Source organism: Pelodiscus sinensis, chromosome 15, assembly GCF_052426305.1.
Source record: "Pelodiscus sinensis isolate ZL-2025 chromosome 15, ASM5242630v1, whole genome shotgun sequence".
Classification (NCBI taxonomy): Eukaryota; Metazoa; Chordata; order Testudines; family Trionychidae; genus Pelodiscus; species Pelodiscus sinensis.
The window spans coordinates 14,271,335-14,281,131 of NC_143066.1; positions in this window are offsets into that span (position 1 = coordinate 14,271,335).

A 9,797-nucleotide genomic window follows, 5' to 3' on the forward strand; every position below is an offset into this window, starting at 1 on the left:
TGTTGTCCTAGCTCATCCCTGATAGCTAACATGGTCTTAAATATCTCCAGTGATGGAAATTCCGCAATCTCCCTGGGCAATTTATTCCAGTGTTTAACCACCCTGACAGTCAGGAAGTTTTTCCTAATATCCAACGTAAACCTCCCTTGCTGCAATTTAAGCCATTGCTTCTCATCCTAACCTCAGAGGCAGAGCAGAACAATTTTTCTTCCTCCTCCTTATGATACTCTTTTAGGGTATGTCTACACTACCCTCCTAATTCGAACTAGGAGGGTAATGTAGGCATACCGCAATTGCAAATGAAGCCCGGGATTTGAATTTCCCGGGCTTCATTTGCATGAAGCCGGCCGGCGCCATTTTTAAATGCCGGCAGTTCGAACCCCGTGCCGCGCGGCTACACGTGGCACGGAGTAGCTAGTTCGGATTAGGCTTCCTAATCCGAACTAGCTGTACTCCTCATTCCACGAGGAGTACAGCTAGTTCGGATTAGGCTTCTAATCCGAACTAGCTACTCCGTGCCGCGTGTAGCCGCGCGGCACGGGGTTCGAACTGCCGGCATTTAAAAATGGCGCCGGCCGGCTTCATGCAAATGAAGCCCGGGAAATTCAAATCCCGGGCTTCATTTGCAATTGCGGTATGCCTACATTACCCTCCTAGTTCGAATTAGGAGGGTAGTGTAGCCATACCCTGAGATACTTGAAAGCTGATCTCGTGTCCCTTTTCGGTCTTCTCTTTTCCAAGGTAAAAAAGACTAATCCCTTCAGGCTTGCCTCATATCTCATGTTCTCTAGACCTTTTATCATTTGTGTTGATCTTCTCTGGACTGTCTCCAGTTTCTCCACGTTTCCTGAAATGTGGTGTCCAGAACTGGACGTGATACTCTAGCTGGGGCCTAATGTAGCTGGCTCATTCCCTGCCTAGGGGATGTGAGATGGGTCACATTAATTTCCAATCCTCCTGTTTATTCCTTTCCTAAGGCAGGAGGGCACAGTGGTTCTGATGGGGGCTCTGCAGGAAGGCAGCCCGCACTGCCCGCTGCCTGAAACCTTGTGCAGGTGTTGAACAGCTGTCCAGCCCACCCTAGAGGTGACTGCATTTCAGCGTGCCTGAAGCAACACAGAACCATCAATGGATAGGAGAATGGCTCCCGGGCATGGCTTGCTCATGACTGCTTCAGCCCTGTTGGATGGGCCTCAGCCTCTTTCCTTCCTCTCCCCCGCTTTGCAATGGGGCTGTAGCCTGTGAGGGAGAGGGGTGGAGGCAGGCAGAGGTCTCTCTGTATTAATCATTCTCTCATTGAAGTTTTTAGCTTTTTATTGAGTCCTTTTACATGGAAACCTTGTATTGTATTGCATCTTGGTAGAATAGTCCCTAGGACAAGTGAGGCAGAAACTGTCCCTGTGGGGTGAATGAGGCGGGAATGTATAATGCTGAAGGCGAGCACCTCTGGGCATTTGCAAAGGTTGGAGAAGGAATGGAAGCCAGATCCAAGATCAATGAGCCATGGGAAGTGGGCCCATCGAAAGGAGACTGGACCTGTGGATGACTTGGGGGTCAGCAGCAAGAGCCTGCTTTGGGATCCCCTCCCTTTGGAGGTAAATTCATGGAGGTTGGGTCCATGGAGTGGTATTAGCCAGGGGGTAGAAATGGTGTCCCTGGCCTCTGTTTGTGGAAGGCTGGAGATGGATGGCATGAGACAAATGGCTTGGTCATTGTCTTCGGTCTATCCCCTCCAGGGTTCCTAGTGGTCGCCGCTGTCGGCAGACAGGCTACTGGGCTAGATGGACCTTTGGTCTGACCCAGTACGGCCATTCGAAGCTCAGGGCTCAGGGTCGGGGGTCTCACTGGACCACCCTGATTTTCATGCAAACCTGCTCCCGGGTGGCCAGGCTGGCAGCTACCCTGCCCTAGACGGCCACTTTCCTGTGCCTAGTGTGGAGGTCATGGATGAGGTCCACGATGTCTGCACTAGACCAGGCGGGCGCCCACGTCTTGTGGACCCGGGAAGGCTCCCGGGAGCCGCCAGTCTGGTCCCAGGAAGAGGCAGAGGGCTGGGTGGCAGCGGGTGGCAGGTTCGTGCCATGCCAGGTGCAGGGTCTGCTGGCTGGGTGCTGGCAGGCTTGCACCTGGCACGGGCACCGTAGCCAGCCCGTGCCCCTTTAAGGGCTCCGGGGCCGGGAGGGCGGCAGATGAATTTCCCTGGTGGTGCCCAGAGTGGCCACCAGAGCAAGCTGGGGAGGGCTAGCCTCCCACCAGTTCAAATTAAGTGGCTACACAGCCCTTAATTCGAACTAGTTAATTCGAACTAGTCATTAGTCCTCGTAGAATTAGGTTTACCTAGTTCAAATTAAGTGCTCCGCTAGTTCGAATTAAGTTCAAACTATCGGTTTGCCTGTGTAGTGCCTATCAAAGTTAATTCAAACTAACGTCTATTAGTTCGAATTAACTTTGTAGTGTAGACATACACCTTGACAGGATTCCCCCTTCCCCCTCATCAGTTTTGGGGTGGCCAAGGAGCGGCCTCCAAGTTCCATTCCATCCCCTGTTCCCTCTTGCCCTTGCCTGGCATTCCCCCTTTCTCAACCTCCCCCACTCTGCGCGGCCTGTCACCCAAGAGTGACTTACCTGCCTGAAGATGTCCCCAACGGTAGACTTCCCCATGCCAAACTGATTTCCCACGGAGCTGTAGCTGTCAGGGGTGGCCAGCTTTTACAGGGCGATTACAACCTGCTTCTGCAGGGGGATGGTGGGCTGCAGGTGGGTGTCCTGGTGTTCCAGAGCAGGGGCGAGCCAGGCACACAGCTCCACGAACATGGCCTTCTACATCTGGAAGTTGCAGAGCCAGTGTTCGTCATTCCAGAGCTGCATGACGTGCTCGTCCCACCAGTTTTAACTCGTCTCGTGCCTCCAAATCTGCCTGTCCCCAAAAAAGTTTGGGGGCAAAGACAGAGCTCCTGCATCCTGCAGGAGGGTCTCCTTGGTGCGGTCCAGGTCCTTATGGGGCAGGAGATTCATGGCAGAGTCATGCAGACGCAGCAGAAGCTGCAGTATGGCAGCGTGGGGCAATCACCTGCCCAGGGACAGCTCAGGCTCCATGGCCAAATAAAAGGTGAAAAGTAGAAAAAAAATGCCAGAAAATAAATTTCTGTGGTGTCCGAGGAAGCAGGACAAACAAAGCTAAAACTGCAGCAGCTTTGCTTTCCCTCTGGGAGGTAGGCAAGCCAGAAACAGGAGCAGAGCAACGGCTCTCCAGGGTGATCCCTTTAAGCACACGTCTCTGCAGGGAGCATGCAGCGGTCCCTGGGTTTTAAGGCTGCCCCTGTGACCTTCCAGAAGCGCTTCTGGGTGCTTTCTTTTGTTGACAGAGCGTCTGGCAGTCTGGATGCTCTTTGTCAACAAAGTGGATTGATTTTTCGATCCACGTAATGCAGTCTAGATGCTCTTTCTCAACAGAAGCTTTGTTAACAGATTCTGTCAAAACTTCTGTCGACAAAAGCCTGTAGTATAGACATAGCCCCTGTTTGGCAATGTTCCTGGCCCCAGCCTAATGATGCCAGACCAGCAGTGTTGCTGGACTGGGAATTCTGGATTATGGAGTTTCAACCTGCACTTTTTTATGATGTTGTCATGTATTGAAAAGTGCGTTGCCAACATGAGGATTGACCGTGGCTAAATAAATCCAACATTTTACAGTAAGGATGAGGTAATGGGAACAAGGTTGCAAAAAGCTAGATAGGGCAAAGTTTATGTAACCTTGGGGCTGGACACTACCATAGCATGCGGTGGGGGAGTGCAGAAAGGCTGAAAGAAACACAGAGCCCCTCAAGTCCACCTCCTTCCCATACTGCATTGCCTAGTGTGTTTATCTGGGAGCTGACCTTGTCCGTGAAGACAGAAGCAAAGAAAGCATTGAGTACTGCAGCTTTTCCCACATCATCTGTCACTAGGTTACCCTCCCATCCAGTAACGGCCCCACACTCTGATCACCCTCTTATTGCTAACATGCCTGTAGAAACCTTTCTTGTTACCCTTCACATCCCTTGCTAGCTGCCATTCCAATTGCGTTTTCACCTTCCTGATAACTCCCCTGCATTCTCAAGCAATGTATTTATACTCCTCCCTAGACATCTGTCCAAGTTTCCACTTCTTGTAAGTTTCCTTTTTGTGTTTAAGTTCACCAAGGATGTCCCCAGGGAGCCAATCTGGTCGCCTACCGTATTTGCTTTTCTTGGTGCATATCAGGATGGTTTCTTCCTGTGCCTTTAATAAGTCTTCTTTAAAATACTGCCAGCTCTCCTGGGTTCCTTTCCCCTTCATGTAAGCATCCCAAGGAATCCCGCCCATCAGTTCTCTGAGGGATTAAAAGTCTGCTCTTCTGAAGTCCAGTGTATGTATTTTGCTACTCTCCTTTCTTCCTTTGGTCACGATCCTGAAATCTACCATCTCATGATCACTGCTTCCCAGGTTGTCATGACCTCTACTTCCCCTACTAGTTCTGCCCTATTTGTGAGCAGCAGGTCAAGCTGCACATGGCCCCTGGTCGGTTCCTTCAGCACTTGTACCAAGAAGTTATCCCCAACCTTCTCCCAAAACTTCCTGGATTACTGCTGTATTGGTCTCCCAAGAGATGTCAGGGTGATTAAAGTCACCCATTAGAACCAGGGCCTGCAATCTGGAAGCTGCTCTCAGTTGTCCAAAGAAAGCTGCGTCTACCTCCTCCACCTGATCAGGCGGTCTATAGCAGACACCAACCACAACAGCACTCCTGTTGCTTCCACCTGTAAATTTGACCCATAGACTTTCAACACTCATTTCTCCGACACCACCTGCGCTACCACGAGTTTACTTCCTCAATTTGACGATCCCCACCCGGACCTTTTCCTTCAACCAGAAGGATGGACGAAAACACAACTTGCGCTTCAAATTCCTTGATCTTTCCTCCCAGTGCTACATAATCTGCTGTGACTCGCTCAAGGTCATTCTTGGCCGTATTGTTAGTTCCTACCTGGAGAAGCAGGAACGGGTAGCGATCCGAAGGTTTAATCACTTTCGGAATACACTTGATCACATCCTGAATGCGAGCCCCCAGTAAGCAGCACACTTCTCAAGCTTGCATGTCTGGACAGCAGATGTATGACTGAGTCCCTCAAGAAGCCCAAAGGCATATTAGCAGCAGCAGCTTACTTTCAATTCTACTGCTCCTGTTGTGGCCCAGGAGCCATGGGTTGTGCATTCCTACTGGTTTTGCAGTAGGGAGGAAAGGAGGAGGCAGGGTGGCAGAAGGGGGAGAGGCTACATCTACACAGCAGTGTTATTTCAGAATAATTGACATTATTCTGAAATAACAAAGGGTATATCTACACTACAAAGTTAGTTCGAACTAACGGACGTTAGTTCAAACTAACTTTCATAGGCGCTACACTAGCGCTCCGTTAGTTCGAATTTAATTCGAACTAACGGAGTGCTTAGTTCGAACTAGGTAATCCTCATTCCACGAGGATTACGCCTAGTTCGAACTTACTAGTTCGAAGTAAGGACTGTGTAGACCCTTAATTCGAACTAGTGGGAGGCTAGCCCTTCCCAGCTTGCCCTGGTGGCCACTCTGGCCAACACCAGGCAAACTCTACTGCCCTCCTCCCAGCCCAGGAGCCCTTAGAGGGTCACGGGCTGGCTACACAGTTTGTGCCAGTTGCAAGGCTGCCAGCACCCGTGCCAGCACACCCAGCAGCTGACACCCATGAGCCAGCCACCCTATGACACCCAGCCCTCCCCCTCTTCCCGGGACCAGCCTGGCGGCTCCCAGGACCCTGTCCGGGGCCGCAAGAGGCGGGCGCCCGCGTGGTCTAGTGCGGAGATTGTGGACCTCATCGAGGTTTGTGGGGAAGCCTCCAATGTCCATGATCTCCGCACTAGCCACAGGAACGTGGCTGTCTACGGCCGCATTGCTGCCAGCCTGGCTGCCAGGGGCCACCAGCGAAGCCGGGAGCAGGTGCACTGCAAGATCAAGGACCTGCGGCAGTCCTACTCCTGGGCCTTCCTGCCAGGGGCCGACCCGGAGGCGTGCCCCCACTTTCTGGCTCTGGACCACCTCCTGGGGGCTCATGCGGTCCATGCCCCCCGGGACGTGATAGACCCCGGGGCAGAGGGACCGCTCCCAGACACAGAAGAGGAGAAGGAGGAGGAGGAGGAGGGCTCCGAGAGCCTGCCGGCAGCCTGCCCAGGACCCAGGACCCCTGAGGCACCCCACAGAGCCGCTCACCTGTGTCAACCTGTGAGTACCATCATGCTCCCCTTATGTGTACGGGGGGCTGGGGCGAGAGGGAGCCCAGGGACCATGCCCCTGGGCCTTGCCCACCACGGAGCAGCAGCTGGGGATCCTGCAGGGACCTAGGCCTTGCAGAGGGGAGCTGGGTTTTACACACCTGGGCCCCTGGGGTAATTGACCGCTGGTCTTGTTTCACCACCGCCGCAGCACCTGGGACTGCAGGGCGCACCACCCCGCCTGCAGCAGCCATCCGCGCCCGGGCCAGCAGGAGAGCCAGGAACCAGGAGGAGTACCAGAGGCGGCACCTCCGGTTCATGGAGCAACAGCTCCGTATCCAGGAGCACTGGGTCCAGGAGGACCTGAGGCTGCGCCGGAGGAGCTTGGAGGCACTGGAGGAGCAGGGCCGTGCCCTGTGAGGCCACCTCCAGAGCCTGCTCGACCGCTTCCCAATTCCTCCTGCTCCGGCTCCCCCTCCTGCTTCCCCTCCTGCTCCACCTGCTCCTCCTGCTCCCCCTCCTGCTCCCCCTCCTGCTCCTGCTCCTGCTTCCTCCACACCCCCCGTCCCTCCTGCCCCACTCTCCACAACCATTCCCCACTGACGCCCCCGGACCCACAGTGTTGCGAGACAGGAGAGGCAGCCGGACCCCCACCCGTGAGCTTTCTTTTCCCTTCCTCCCTTCCCTCCCCTTCCAGCTCCCTCCTCCCAGGTTTCCCCCTCCCCTCTCCCACCCTTCTTCCTCCCTCCCCCCACCCCAGGTATGTGAAATAAAAAGACTTTTTGTTTGAAAAAACAGGGAGGGGAAAGGGGAAGAAGGGGGGGGAGGGTGGAAGAAAGCCCCAGTGGGGAATGCAGGGAGAGATCAGTCCTCCTCCTCTACATGGAAGCTCTCCCGCAGGGCTTCCCGGATCCGGACGGCCCCCCGCTGGGCTTCCCGGATGGCGGCGGTGCGGGGCTGACCGTAGTGTCCAGCCATGTGGTCAGCCTCAGCCATCCAGGCTGGTAGGAAAGCTTCACCCTTTCTCTCACACAATTAGCAAAATGTTAATTTGAACTAGTTTTTAGTTCTAGATGCGTTAGTTCGAATTAGCTTAGTTTGATTTAGCGCTGTAGTGTAGACGTACCCAAAGAGTGTGCCTATACTGCAAGCCATTATTTCAAAATAATGATGAACTGTAGGACTTCTTACTCTGATTCATGTAACCTTCTTTTTACAAGGAGTAAGGAAGGTCAGAGGAAGAGTGTTCTTCCTTTGCCTTACTGCTTTTTGACAGTGTCAAAAGCTGAATTAAGCTATTTTGATGTAAGCTATGTAACTGATGTAGCTCAAGTTGCATAGCTTAATTTGACTTTAACCCTGCTATGTAGAAGTGCCCTATGTGTGTTACTAGTATCTCTGTTACCATTCCCTCCATGGTTTTAACTAACCATGCTGTGAAAGAAATTGTTCTGTACACCTCAGATCTTGAGTTCTACTATCCTGGTTTCCTTACTGGGACAATAATAGCATTTTCCAGTCCTTAGGTATTTCATCTCTTCACCTTATGTTATATAATTTCAGCATCATAATCAGGTTTCTCAGCCTTCTTTCTGCTCTCAGCTTCCTGGCTTCGTACAAACTCAGACTGCCTCTGTCTAGTTGGGCTTCATCTTCAAGTATCATGTCTTGCAAGCCCACTTTTCCCTGAAGGTGCATTTTACCAGATTAAGTAGCTGCTTTTCAGTCACCCTTCATGGCAGGTATTAGCTGTACACCCATCACACCAAATTTAAAGGTTTGCAAATACACTGTGATGAATCTTTTTGGTTTTTTTTGTTTGTTTGTTTTAAGAAAAACACCATCATGCATGAAATCACACTTCAAAATATTCCAATATTTCTAATGTACAATAGTTCAGCTACAGATTAATAACACTTAATGGAAGTTCTACAGTTTAACTCCCACCACCGTATTTAAAAAATGACTCTTAGAAATTATCCATTTTTGGTCTACTCACATAGGATTTTGTAATTTGTGCATGCCTATTTGCAGCAACCATGTCTGCTCATGTAGGATTTTGTAATTCTGCTCTGGGGTGATTGCCTGTTTGTGCCAACCGTCTTTGTCCACAGCTCTCACAGTGTGCCACCTTTATGCCACTCCTCTTCTCTCCTGCCCTATTCCTGTCATTCCATGTCCCCTAACCTGTCCTTCCATTTAGATTCCCCTCCTGAGTAAATCCAATCTCCCCCTCCCCCTCATATAAAGAAGTAACATCTTTGCCATCATATCATTCACTGTGCATGTGCACTAGATTTCTTTTTTGCAGCTTGTGTCTGTCCTATTTATTTAGGATGTCAGTTCTTCAGGGCAGAGAATCTCTGCTACTTCATATTTCTGCAGTGCCTAGCACAATGGAGCCCCATTCTTTGTTGGTCTTTGAGTACTAGCATCATAAGAATTTTTATTAACACCACTAGCATTAGCTAAGTAGGAAGAAAGTGGCACTTAAACTTTTCAAACCTCAAGAATTCAGTAATAGCTAAAATGGTTAGCTATTATTCAGTTGTGGATGGAACAGTCTAGTGCAAAAGCACTGTGGAAAACAATGATGTGTAATGAGGAAAGATAGGTATTGGTTAGCATATACAATATATCAGGATACAATGAAATGCTGCTACATTAATTGTAATCAGAGAATTCATTAATGTTGGCATCACCTTTTGTTAATGTACTTAGTGTATATGCAGCTGTCTGTTACAGATGTTTTAATGAATTGCTCTTTCCAGCATTGTCTTTTTCAATTTGCACAGACCTGGGTGAAAAAAGTTGGTCAGTTATTCAAAAATATGTACACTAGCTCTGCACCACACAAAATATACATTCTCATCCATATATGCTGATTGGAATGGATTTACAGCTTATTTAAATACATTTTAATTGATTGTTGCCTAGTCATCAAAACTCTGTATGCTTGCAGCAAAGTCAAATAAAATACACGTGGAAAGAAACACGTCACAGGCATTCCATTTCTGCCCTCCAGTAAGATTTTCACTTCATCCTAATAGCATCTGTTGAGTGGATGCTTCCCAACAGTTTTCTAAAGGGTGGTACAGGAGTTAGAAAGTAGGCCACCAGCAATCTGTTCTTAATAGCAGTTACTCACTGAATGCACAGTTGAAATTTCAATGGAGAGAGTGATATTTCTTTATTAAAGAATAAAAGCACAGGGCCAACTCCTGAAGCATTCTGATGTACAATATGAAGGAGTTTATCTACCTTCAGAGGTGGCTGCCCTTCCCCGTTCAATGCAAGTTTCCTCAGAAAACCTTTACTTACTACATTTTGTAAAGCATGTTGAGGTCCCTTGATAAACAGTGCTAAACTCAGAAGAGAATTCCCATGTGAAACAGTGTCAGGCCAGTTATCCTGTTCACTTGAGTGCATTTATTGGAAATATTTGAAATAAATCACAAACCTCTTATGCTGCTTATTCCCTTGAGGAAAGTGTGCTTCTTGTTTGAGTATCCTGCATTAATTTTTGAAGTGAACAT